The sequence below is a fragment of the Symsagittifera roscoffensis genome, chromosome 1, assembly GCF_963678635.1.
Source record: "Symsagittifera roscoffensis chromosome 1, txSymRosc1.1, whole genome shotgun sequence".
Taxonomy (NCBI): domain Eukaryota; kingdom Metazoa; phylum Xenacoelomorpha; order Acoela; family Convolutidae; genus Symsagittifera; species Symsagittifera roscoffensis.
Genome location: NC_087062.1, coordinates 67,026,148 through 67,037,616, shown reverse-complemented (window position 1 = coordinate 67,037,616; position 11,469 = coordinate 67,026,148). Strand labels below are relative to the sequence as shown.

Below are 11,469 nucleotides of genomic sequence, written 5' to 3'. Positions count from 1 at the left end.
CGTCATCAGTTGATATTTGTTTTTGCAGTTATTGAGTTTCTGCTACCAGGTAAAACTTTACAATTTATCAACCATATTCAACAAAAAACTTGTTTTGAATAAACTATCAGCCCCCTAGAATTATTTGGTGGTTGTTTGTGGATATGTGACAGAGGGTCAATACATTTTGAATAGTTGGACTAGTTTGAGGTGCTGTGCATGAAACTGTGCTCTTACTTTTTTTGGTAACTTGTTTCCACGAAAAATCAGGTAAGAGAAATACTTATTGGAATATGTTGAAAGAAAATTATACTACCTTACTTTTAAAGATTGGAACAGTAGTCTTAAAAATTTCGAAAAAAAACCATTCAGTCGCAAAAAAAATGGCAACTTTTGAGTTTTATTGAACTTTGAAGACGAACAAAGCAACACAAGCAGGCTTATGATAGAAAACTGAGCTTTTTTGAGTCGTGAAAATTAAACTTTTTCTTTGTTAAAACAGTTGTTTTGGCTTTTTGTAACAAAATGATATAAAAAACAAAAAAGTATCTGTCGAAAATATATAAAAGTTTAAGCAGTTTTATTGACCTTTTTTCATTTTTTCTATTTTTTGTTACCTTTTTTCTTTGAATTTAGCTTGGTTCACCTCGCTGAGCCACTATTAAAAAACAACACAATTTGGGAAAAGTTTATTTTTATTTTGGTTCTTAACTTGTAGTCAGAATTTTCCAAGCGACTCAAGCAAGATATGTTTCGACCGTGATCGACCGAATTGGGGTATGTCTCGATTTTCAAACAAATTGAGTTATCTAAATTTAAACGCTATATTTTATTCGTATGATGCTTTTTAATCAGAAAGAAATGATTAGAGTTATATGCAATCTAAATTCTTTCTTTAGATGATCTTCTTGAGATGAATAATAGTTTTTTCTTGTTAAGGAACACTGTTTCGCAATTTAAATGAAAATATTAAAAATATATTGATATTTGAAAGTTATTTCCTTTTGGACTCCGAATTACCGCGGGACAATAGGTGTTTTTGACTGTGCTCGAAGTATGTTTCGACCCTGCTCGAGGTATGTTTTGACCGTGCTCGACTGTGATCGAGGAATGTTTCGATGTTTGTTTCGACCGTGTTCGACCGTGCTCGAGGAACGTTTCGACCATGCTCAAGATATGTTTCGACTGTGTTCGACAATGCTCGAGGTAAGTGTTGAAATTGTGATCGTCCCAAACCCCTGACTTGACTCAAACACAGTGACAAACAAAAATCACGTTTAAAGTCTCATGTTTGATTTCTTTAAGTAAACATAAAACGTGCCATTAGATTTTATCTCAAAAGTGCCCTTAACGCTTTTTATTATAAAAGTTTCTACTGGAAAAAAAAACGAGCAAAAATGAGATTTTTTGAAGCTGGATGCACATTTTTGACAAGGCTCCGAAAAATCTCACAGTTGAACAACATCTTTTTAGCAGGTGACAATTTCTTAAAATTTTTCATTGACTATGGCTTGTCGCAAAAAATTATCCCAAAAACTGTTGTTCAAATCTGACTAAGGAAGACAAAAAATTTGTTTTTGAAAGTAAAATGTAACAAACAGATATGGAGATCCGGGTTGACCAAAAATGCGAATCATACATTTTTCATATATGGAAAAGTGTTAGTCATACACTTTTCATGCAATTCCATAAGTACAGAATATTGAATGAAAGGTCTTTGATTAGCGGTCATAGATTTTCCATATATGGAATTTGTATGACTAGCATTTTCCCATAAACCAAAAAAAAAAATTGATTTTGCTAAATTTTAATTTCTCAAAATTTTTGGGATGTGATCGTGACCGAACACAAGTGAAAAAAACTATGATTTACTCAAAACCTGAGTTGCCAAAAGTTTGATCGTCATGCATTTACAAAACATTGGAAACGACCTGAGAGGTAAAAAAAACTTTTTTCACATAATGCACAGTTTGGCTTCGTAATGGATACATTCATGAAAACTTTTTACATTTACATAGACTCATTCATGATAATCTGCTTTTAAGTTGACCTTTTTATTAATTTGTGCCATTTTTTGATTTACCCTTGCACAATTTGTTGACATTTCAAACCAATTTTGCATCAGTTGCTGAAAAAAGTAATTCTCCGACAAGAAAATTATTGTGGTTTAAAATTGCTGACTTAGTATGGTAAATTATAAAAACCAGAGTCAAAAATCTGTTTTTCTTTAAACAAACAATCTGAGCTATGGAATCACCAGAGACAAACTTTGGAGGACAGTGCCGAACGGCGCCCCTCTTTCTCCTTCAGGTTTTCGAAGCCCCTGCCGACCCAAAGGGTCCCCCTTCTGTACTTTTATAAGGTATCCTGTTTCGGCGGACCGACCCTCAAATACTTTTTAAAGGCACCTTGGGTGCCACTATGTTTTAATTTTGAGGGGGAAGCGCGTGCTCAGAAAACCAAGCCCGTCGAAAAAAATATTCGATTTTTTTTTCAAAACTCGCCCCCCTCCCCCCTCGAGAATACCCTAGATCCGCCCCTGGATTCACAATAAAATGCATTTTATGAGACTTGAGACAAATTTGCTGCGTAAAAATTGGTGTAGTGATTTATATGAGAATGAACTACATTGGTTATGCTGACAAATTAAATTGAAATCTATGAAAGTTGACTGCAGAAAAACCGTTGGCTAGTTTATCAGTGACATTGAGAAAAGCAAGCACTGTGTCAAATTTTATATGAGATGTGTCATTTCAGGAAACGTTGCTTCGCTTTTGTTCTGCTGATTTTAAAACAAGCACGGTCAATATTTTTTATGAGATGTGTCATTTCAGGAAACGTTGCTTTGCTTTTGTTCTGCTGATTTTAAAACGATTGAAATTTCAAAAATGCGTTTTTTTCTCAAACTGAGATGCATTTAGACAAAAAATGATGACAAAACTTGCTTGAAATTAAAATTGAATTTTTCTCAAATTGAGATGCATTTACATAAAAAATGATGACAAAACGCTTGAACTTTAATATTATTTTTACGGTGCAACTTGTTTTGCAAAGTTTGGGCCAAAAATTTCACCCCAAAATATTATCGGTGAATGAAAACTGCGGGCCAGAACTACCATTTCAGTTGCTGTCAAATCTATATCAAAGTGACCCTATTATGTAGCCAAGCAAAGTTTGAGAAGAGCCTAATTTCATAAACCTTGAGCCAAAACTTAAATTGTTTTCAAATTAAAAAATGGTATTTTATGTAGTAAGAACGACATCGTTTATTGGCTACGAAACAAATATTAATTTCCTGAACCTAATTTTTTTAGAGGCTTTACGGTTTGTAAGGTTTGTTGAGCTACACTTTCATGTAGTTTTGACAGCAATTGAATTGGTACTTCTGACTGGTACTTCTCATCACCGATAAAATCCAACAATGATCGGTTTTGGGGTGAAATCTCGGGGCCGAACAATGCATTTAAATTTCAAGTTGGATTTGTTTTGTCTGGTTCATTGAAATCAGCACTGCATCGATTTCGTCTTAAGATCATACATATTGTCGATTCAATGTGAAGTTGGTGCATTACAAGGTCAAACTGTGCACTGAATAGGCTGACGATTTTGTGTATGTATGTTTCTGGATTCCAGAGACAAAAATTTAATCATGTTCCAAAATGTAAATGGATTCCATTTACAAAATTTCCGTCGATTCCGCGTACAACTAACTAATGTAAATTTTGTCGGTACATTAGTTTTGTTGCGAATTCCGCAACGAGTGAATATAGGTAGTTGTTCCGGTTTCCCCAAAATGGATGCAAGTGGATTAGTGAATCATTTTATAAGTGGATCATAATATAAGTTTTAGTAAGCTTAAATTGTCGTGGAATCCGCAACTGTTGGTGGATTCCGCAAATTTTAAGCGGAATCCACACAAAATTGCGGATTCCATTACAATTGCTGATTTCCTTTACGGTTGCACGACAGCTTATTTTACTAAACGCTCAGATAATGATTTCTTTGTGGACTTCACAAACCGTTCCGAATTCCGCAAATTTTGTTGTGGATTTCACAAATTTTCTTGTGGATTCCGCAAAACTGCTTGTTTTTGGAGCAATTTTGAGCAATACAGTGTCGTAGCTATTTGTCCGTGGAATCCGAAACAGCAAAGAAGATTAAACAAAAGTGGCAATGGTGCGGATTTTGCGACTAATCTGATTTTGGCCTGTAGCGGAATCCGCTTAAATTTCATAAAATACACAGCTTGGCCGCGTAATGTAGAACTGTCATTTATAACCTATCACAATGAAATACTTTTTCTGTGGGCAATCCGAAACAATTTTGTTTTAAATGATTTAAGACTAACAAATGATTAAACTTGATCTTTTGAACCTGAATTTGGAGATTGTATACGAAGTTCTTAGGAACCTTTTTTTTCAACACTAAAAACTATCTGCGAAAAATCTGGCTTGTAATTTCATTATGAGGGTGCCTCTTTTTTAGCTGAAAAGTTGAAAACGTTGCAATCTAAAATCAAATAACCGGTTTTGATAGTGCTTCAAGGAGTTACTTTTAAACTATCTCCATTCTGACCTCTTTATAAAAAGCGGTGTTTATAAAAAGCGGTGTTAAAAGCCTCTTTTTTAGCTGAAAAGTTGAAAACGTTGCAATCTAAAATCAAATAACCGGTTTTGATAGTGCTTCAAGGAGTTACTTTTAAACTATCTCCATTCTGACCTCTTTATAAAAAGCGGTGTTTATAATCGTCCTGATGAATCATGGAACCAAAATGAACGAAAGATTAAATCGATAATGGATTTAATTAGAATTACGAGCAATTACACTTTCTATCCACTCGCGAAAATACAGTACATTGGCGAAAAAACTCGTTCCTTGGCAATCAAGTTGAGATGAGAACTCTCTAAAGTGACTGGTCACTCCGTATACACACTTAGGTTCCCTAAACTGTCCATTTAGGACATACAAGGGCGATCCACTATCTCCATAACATATGGTGTTGTCATGCAAGATCCGTTTTGTCTGTAGAATATCTTTTCTCCCTTGGATCCAGCGATCGAAACGCCAGAAAACGTTTTCTTTAAAATACGTTTCCATAAGGTAGTCTGGAGCGCGGTTGCTTCCGGTTGAGATTCGCCCGAGACCACAAGTGCCGAGTAGGGTTTGGAATTTGGCCTCTCTATCGCAAAGAGGGATGACCCTTATCTTGGGGAATGGAAGTCTGACTTGCACTATAGCAATATCATTTTGAAGATGTCTCCTGTCAAACCTAAATGAAAAACAAGCATCCTTCTGCAATTTCGTTAATTCAAAAACAAAATGACTTTCGATTATAATTCTGCAACTACTTTGGTACTACTCTATGACTTGCGAAAAATTCTTTCTTTTGGTCAAAAATATTCCATAATCCGCTTCAATTTCGCTTCAAATCCCTCTCCCCCCCCCCTGCTTGAGAAAATCCTAAATCGGGCCTTGGACTCACCAATCTGACCATTCATAGATTTATTCATTGTATCTATCCCAAATAGATTTGTAGATAAACATCTCGGATCAAGCTAGCACCCACCTGCAACCCTCCCATACCAAACAGAGACCAAGTTAAAATCGCCAACTAGACGACCGTAAATTTCGAGTTGAGAACCAATTTAGAATTTTTCTCACTAAACTGCTCTGATACCATCGGTACATTTGATATTATTAGATATTGCTACAATCTAAGTATTCCAGATCCGTATTTAAGATCTATTTCAGATCCGTTTCAATTGTATTAAGAACAAAATTGATAGCTTTTTGTGAGAAAAATAACCAAAACTTTTTTATTTAGAAAAGAATATAAAAGAACCAAGAAAACCTATTTATCGAACTTACTCAGCATGTAACCCGATTTTGGAGGCAAAGTGCATTTTGTGGGCGGTTGTGTTGCTTCCGGCTGCAAAATCACCCACTTCGACCCTAACATCAGCTAAAAAAAAACGAACACTTAACCATGTCCTAGCATAACTCTAGCGAGATCTGGTTTTCAGTCTCAACTATTGACTAAAACTAAATTTGGACCGTTTGATCAATGGCAACTGTAAAGAGTTCCTGTAGAAAAAAACCTAGGATTCCTGTAAAAAATTCTAGTTACTTAACTAAGGAACTTAGTTGTGTAGCTTAAAAGAAGTTTTGTTAAAAGATACTAACTAAACTAATCTAATGCTAAAATTGGAGTTGAAATCAGGTTTAAACGTTTGTTGAATTCATCGATCAAGCCGTTAATTTAGAATATAACCAACGGAAGAAACAAGACTGTTCGTATCAGGCAGCAACGAACCAGCTCTTGATAAACTTGTCGACTCCGCAAATATGGCTTATAAGAGTACACAAATGGTCAGTTCAAATCTCATTTTGCCAAACACGGGGAAACGCCGATTGCTAGATTCATCGGTCCGCCAATGCCTCTCAACCGACCCGTTACAGCGCAAGAAGTCACGGCATGCGCGAAGACAATGGCTAACGGCCGCGCTCCAGGCTGTAATGGTATTGTCACTGAACTCATAAAGTATGCACCCGATAACATTCGCCAAGTCATTTGCGACAGTCTGAACAACCTACCCGAGCATCATTGTGATTTAGACTTTCGACGTAGTAATTTTTTGCTCTCCAGAAACCAGGGAATTCACTCGATCCTCTGAAAAATTTGCGTCTTTGCCCTTTTTCCTGTCATATGGAAGTTTTGTTGCAATATTACAATGAGTAGAATTAAACCAGCGTGTGATACACTTTTGTCTTTTTCTAAGAGCGCTTGCAGGAACGATGTTGATAAGTTCATTGCCGCTAAATGTTAAAAAGAGAAGATATCGAGTTTCTCAACTGGAATTGATTTGACCTCTGCATTTGATACAATTCAGAGAGATAAACTTCTCGAGTCGATCAGCACATTTTTGATTGAAGACGAAAACAGAGTGATCCGCGCTCTCATTTGCGACACTTCTTTTGTGTCAATGGATGTACTGCCACTAGCCCTCCTTTCATAAAAGTCGGGTCTTCCCAGGGAGATAAGTTGAGCGGTATGTTGTTCAATATCTGATTCTAAAGCGCGCTTAGAAAAGCTCGAAGTTCAATAGTCTCTACAAACTATTGCGACCACGACTACGGCTACAACAACGACCCAACAGAAAGCAACATATGCGGACGACAGAGACTTTATCGCATTCTCAGAAGTCCAACGCGATCTAAACAAAAACATTATACCCGGTATACTTAGAAATGAAAACTTTTGTGTCAGCAGTGATAAGACTGAAGTTGTTACAATAGCTCGTTCAGACAGGTTCAACTAGGTTCTTTGATTGGAGACAGTGAAGATGTGATAAGACGAAAGAACATTTCCACCGCCGTGTTAAACTAACTGAACAGACTGTGATTTCAGATTGTTAACGACACGCTTGAAAGTATACAACACCATAGTGAAGCCAATTTTACTCTATAACAGCAAAGCATGGGGAATTACGAACACCGAGATGAAAGGGATCAACGCTTTTGCTGACAACATTTCAGGAAAGTACTGAAAGTTCGTTACCTTCACAATATCGGGATTAAAGCCCTGTTTAGAGTGTCCATGTCCGAACCTATCAGCCATGAAAAGGTCACTAGACGATGGCGATTTTTCGGACATGTTTTACGCTTACCTACTGACTTTTCCGCATGGCGAGCCATGTATCTATATTTTTCTGCTAAAATAGCTCTAAGCTTCGCTGGTAGACCCCGGAAGACACTGCCTTTGTGCTTGAACGAAAATATCAAGAGAGCTTCCAACAGAGACACAAATCTCGATCACAACTGTTTTGAAACGATCCACGACCTCTCATGCTTGCAACTGACAGAAAACGACGGAAAAAACTGCAAAACTAAATAATTGCTGCTGCCAAGGCTGAAGAGCAGTGTTTATAGGTTTTTACTATTACTATGACGATACCCTTAGAATGATTTTAAAAAATTCCGTCAAAAATGGCTAGTTAAAAAGTCTAAATTTGTCTGAAGAAAAAAACCCGGAGCACAAATATTCCGTTATTTTCATCACGAAAATTGGAACACATACGATATACAAATGATACGACGCTTTTAGCGAGTATCAATCACCATGTATTATGATTTACTGTAGCTATAAAACTTTTGTTTTGTGTAGCAGCACTGCTGCTTAGTAAAGATAATATAATTATATTTTAAACATAATAACCCGGGTTGACAAAAAATGCTTGTCATACAATTTTCATATATGAAAAAAATGCTTTTCAAACTCTTTCATACAATTTCAGTGAGAAAAAGTAAGTGTATAAAAGGAGCAAAGTAAGCATTTTTTCCATAATAAGAAATTGTATGACAAGCATTTTTTCCATACTATGAAATTATATGATAAGCATTTTTTCCATAAAAAAAAATTTGTTTCGAAATTTTCTGTTTCAACCGAAACACTAACCAAGGATTCTTTGCAATGAAAAACCCAGATTGTAACTGGCAGTTACCACGCAGATGAACTGCATTTGGTGATTATAGTCATGAAGGTTAATTTTAACATTTTCACATGGAATTTTATACTAAAAAAGTAACTTTTTGAATACGGCTAGATAGTTTTTTAGTTTAAAAAATTTGGTGGTTGAGAAAAAAGGCCTGTTTTCTTACAAAACGATAATAATCGTGTTTACAAAAAAAAAGACTTTCTTGTAATTTTTGAGTTTTTTGGTTGAAAAACTCACCCTGGACTACGTTATAAACAAAAAAAGTCAAGTTTTGCATGCAAAATTTTTTATCGTAAAATTTATATTTTAACACAAAAGCAAGTTTGCAACCAAAAAAAGAGATTGACAATTTTTTACCTCAAATTTTTGTTTTTGTTTATGAAAAAAATGCATATCATGCAAGTTTTATATATAAAAACTTTATGATAAGCATTTTTCTGACCGAACTGAAAATTATGTTTTTCATTGTCAAAATGCCCTCTATCATAGATATAATTATTCAAATCTATTTAAAGTTACCCAGACACGTTTTTTAGTGATTTTTGAAAATTTTATTTTTTTATGACAAAAAATAAATTTGTCATAAAAAATTTGTCATAATCTTATAATTTTCATACAAGAAAACTGTATAATAAGCTTTTTTTACCAAAAATTTTAAATCATTTTTTTAATGACCAAAAAGCTTCAAAAGAGGCAATTAGACCAAAAATGTTCATTAAAAATTTTAAAACACTTAAAATTTTGTATGAATTTTCTATGATAAGCATTATTTCCATAGACTTCATATGTGAAACTGTATGATAAGCATTTTTATTCTATGGACGTCAACCCGGGAACCCGCACTTGAATTTTAACTTAAAATATTTTCAAAATGTTTCTCCCATGCCCAATTTGAAAAACAAACTGCTGTATTCAGCAACTTTGAACATAATGTTAGAATCAAATAGCGTGCTTAAACGCAACTTCTAATAACTTATGGGATGAGTTACGTCACTGCTTTTACCACAAATGAAAAATTGAACTATCGTCAGCATTAGTTATTCTAAATCGGACAAATTAATCTTTCAATGAATTTAATCCATATAATCTTTAAATCCATTTTTTTATCACTATCCTTTAAACTGTATAAAAATGGGCCTAATTTAAAAAAACCTGAAGGGTATATCTTTACTCACTTTGTAAAAAAAAATTGGAGCAGGCGTCAACGAACGTTTTGACTGGACACGGTTTTTTGTCGCAGTTTTCGAAGAAAGAATAGAGTATTTGAACTTGGTGTGCCTGTCAGAATATTTGTTTCTTTCAGTGCGAAAATTCAGATGAAGGAAAACAAAATGGTCATCATGTTTTTTTTCAACAAAAATGCTTGCCATTCATTTTTCAATTTTGAAATCTCCATGATAAGCAATTTATCCGTTAAAAAAATCTTAAACTGAGAAAAATAACTATATTCCCAAGTTTAATTGAAAAACCATACAGAAGAAAAAAAATTTTCCCAATTTTTTTTGCAGCAAAAGTTTCTTTTTTGCCTGTAACATTGTGTACGCATTTTTTGTGTCAAAATATTATGAGTAATCTTTAAAGTTCTCTGTGATGGCGGATTTTGTAAATTTTAGTTTTAAAAAATATAATAAAACCTAGATTTTTCCAAAAAAACAGGCCACATTTTAATCTCTGAATTTTGAACTTTTTGTTTCTAATTTGTGTGAAATTCAATTTTATCTGACTAGGCATCTAGTAATACGCAGTTTCATCTGCAAACTCGATGCCGGTTAACCTTTTTTTCTTTTAAATTTCAGATAACTATTAGATTTTTTGTTAAATAAATAAAAAGCGAAACACATAAATATACAGCGAAACACAAAATAATTACTTGGAAAAAAATGCTTGTCACGCAATTCCATAGTTTAAAAAAACCTATCATGTGTTTTTCACTCATTTTTTTTTAATCTATGGACTCGTATGACAATCGTGTTTCCTTAGTACGGAAAAACATTTATGTGTCAACCCGGGAAGGTAAAATCCTGTCGACACTGACGAAGAGACTGAACACAAGCCATTTCAGTGGGGTATGTCAAAAGTGAACGTCCTAGAAAATTACAAAAGTTTCTTAATCCATATGCTAATGATAGTGCAAAGTGTTTTCATAAGGTTTGAAACACTTAACTTCGTCCTGATTCTATATCAGAAATGTGTGACAGGAAATCACTAAGGAGATCTACCTGCATCTACCATACAATGAGCGGCAGTCAGCACGAAGTACTCGTGGATGATAGTTCCCCCACACGCTAAGCTTTTGTTGACGCGAGTGTTAATGAGAATTTGAACGAAGAAGGGCCGCGAGGGACTCGGTATGTCCCGCGATGATTTTGGAAAGAAGAGAGTCACTTAACTCAGCTTTAGGGTCTTCATTCTCGACGTCTAAACTACGAGCTTGCGAGGGAATTGCTTTGAAAGGTAGGAAAAAAAACAATGGAAAATTATTGAATATGTCATTTTAAGTCAGTTAGAGTCTGAACAGATCACTGCCTCGTTGAGCGTTGTTAAGAAGAAAATTGCAAACTCCTGTTTCAAATCAAGTTAAACATAGAAAATTAGAATAATGATCGAAAGATAATGACAAGGTCAAGGCACAAAAGTTTACCTCGAACCTTATAATCAAAACATAAACTCATTAAGCAACTATGGTGAAATTGTAAGTATAACTTAGATTCAATTTTGTTATATTTACATTTGGTTAATTCATCTCAAATAAGGCTGAATGAGAAATTGAGTGAGCAAAAGCAATACTAATACTCTTATTGTTCCGACTTTCGATACGAAAGTAACGGAATATTTGTGCTCGGGGTGGGTTTTTTTTCTTCAGACATAATTTGACTTTTTAAGTGCGTCATTTTTGACGGATTTTTTATATATCGTTCAAAAAGTATTGTTGTTTTGAGCTTAAATTTGAAAAAGTATTTCACCTTCGATCATGTTTCGTAAAGTCATGGGGGGG

The 11,469-nt window shown here is 34.6% G+C and overlaps 1 long non-coding RNA gene across 1 annotated transcript; it reads right to left on the bottom strand.

Moving 5' to 3' along the window:
* Positions 1-4,720: 4,720 nt before the first annotated feature.
* LOC134856926 (uncharacterized) lies at positions 4,721-11,035 on the bottom strand. The gene is made up of 3 exons (XR_010164866.1): positions 10,694-11,035; positions 5,848-5,941; positions 4,721-5,248 (listed from the first exon to the last, which is right to left on the bottom strand). It is a non-coding gene; the product is annotated as an uncharacterized LOC134856926 (long non-coding RNA).
* Positions 11,036-11,469: the final 434 nt, after the last annotated feature.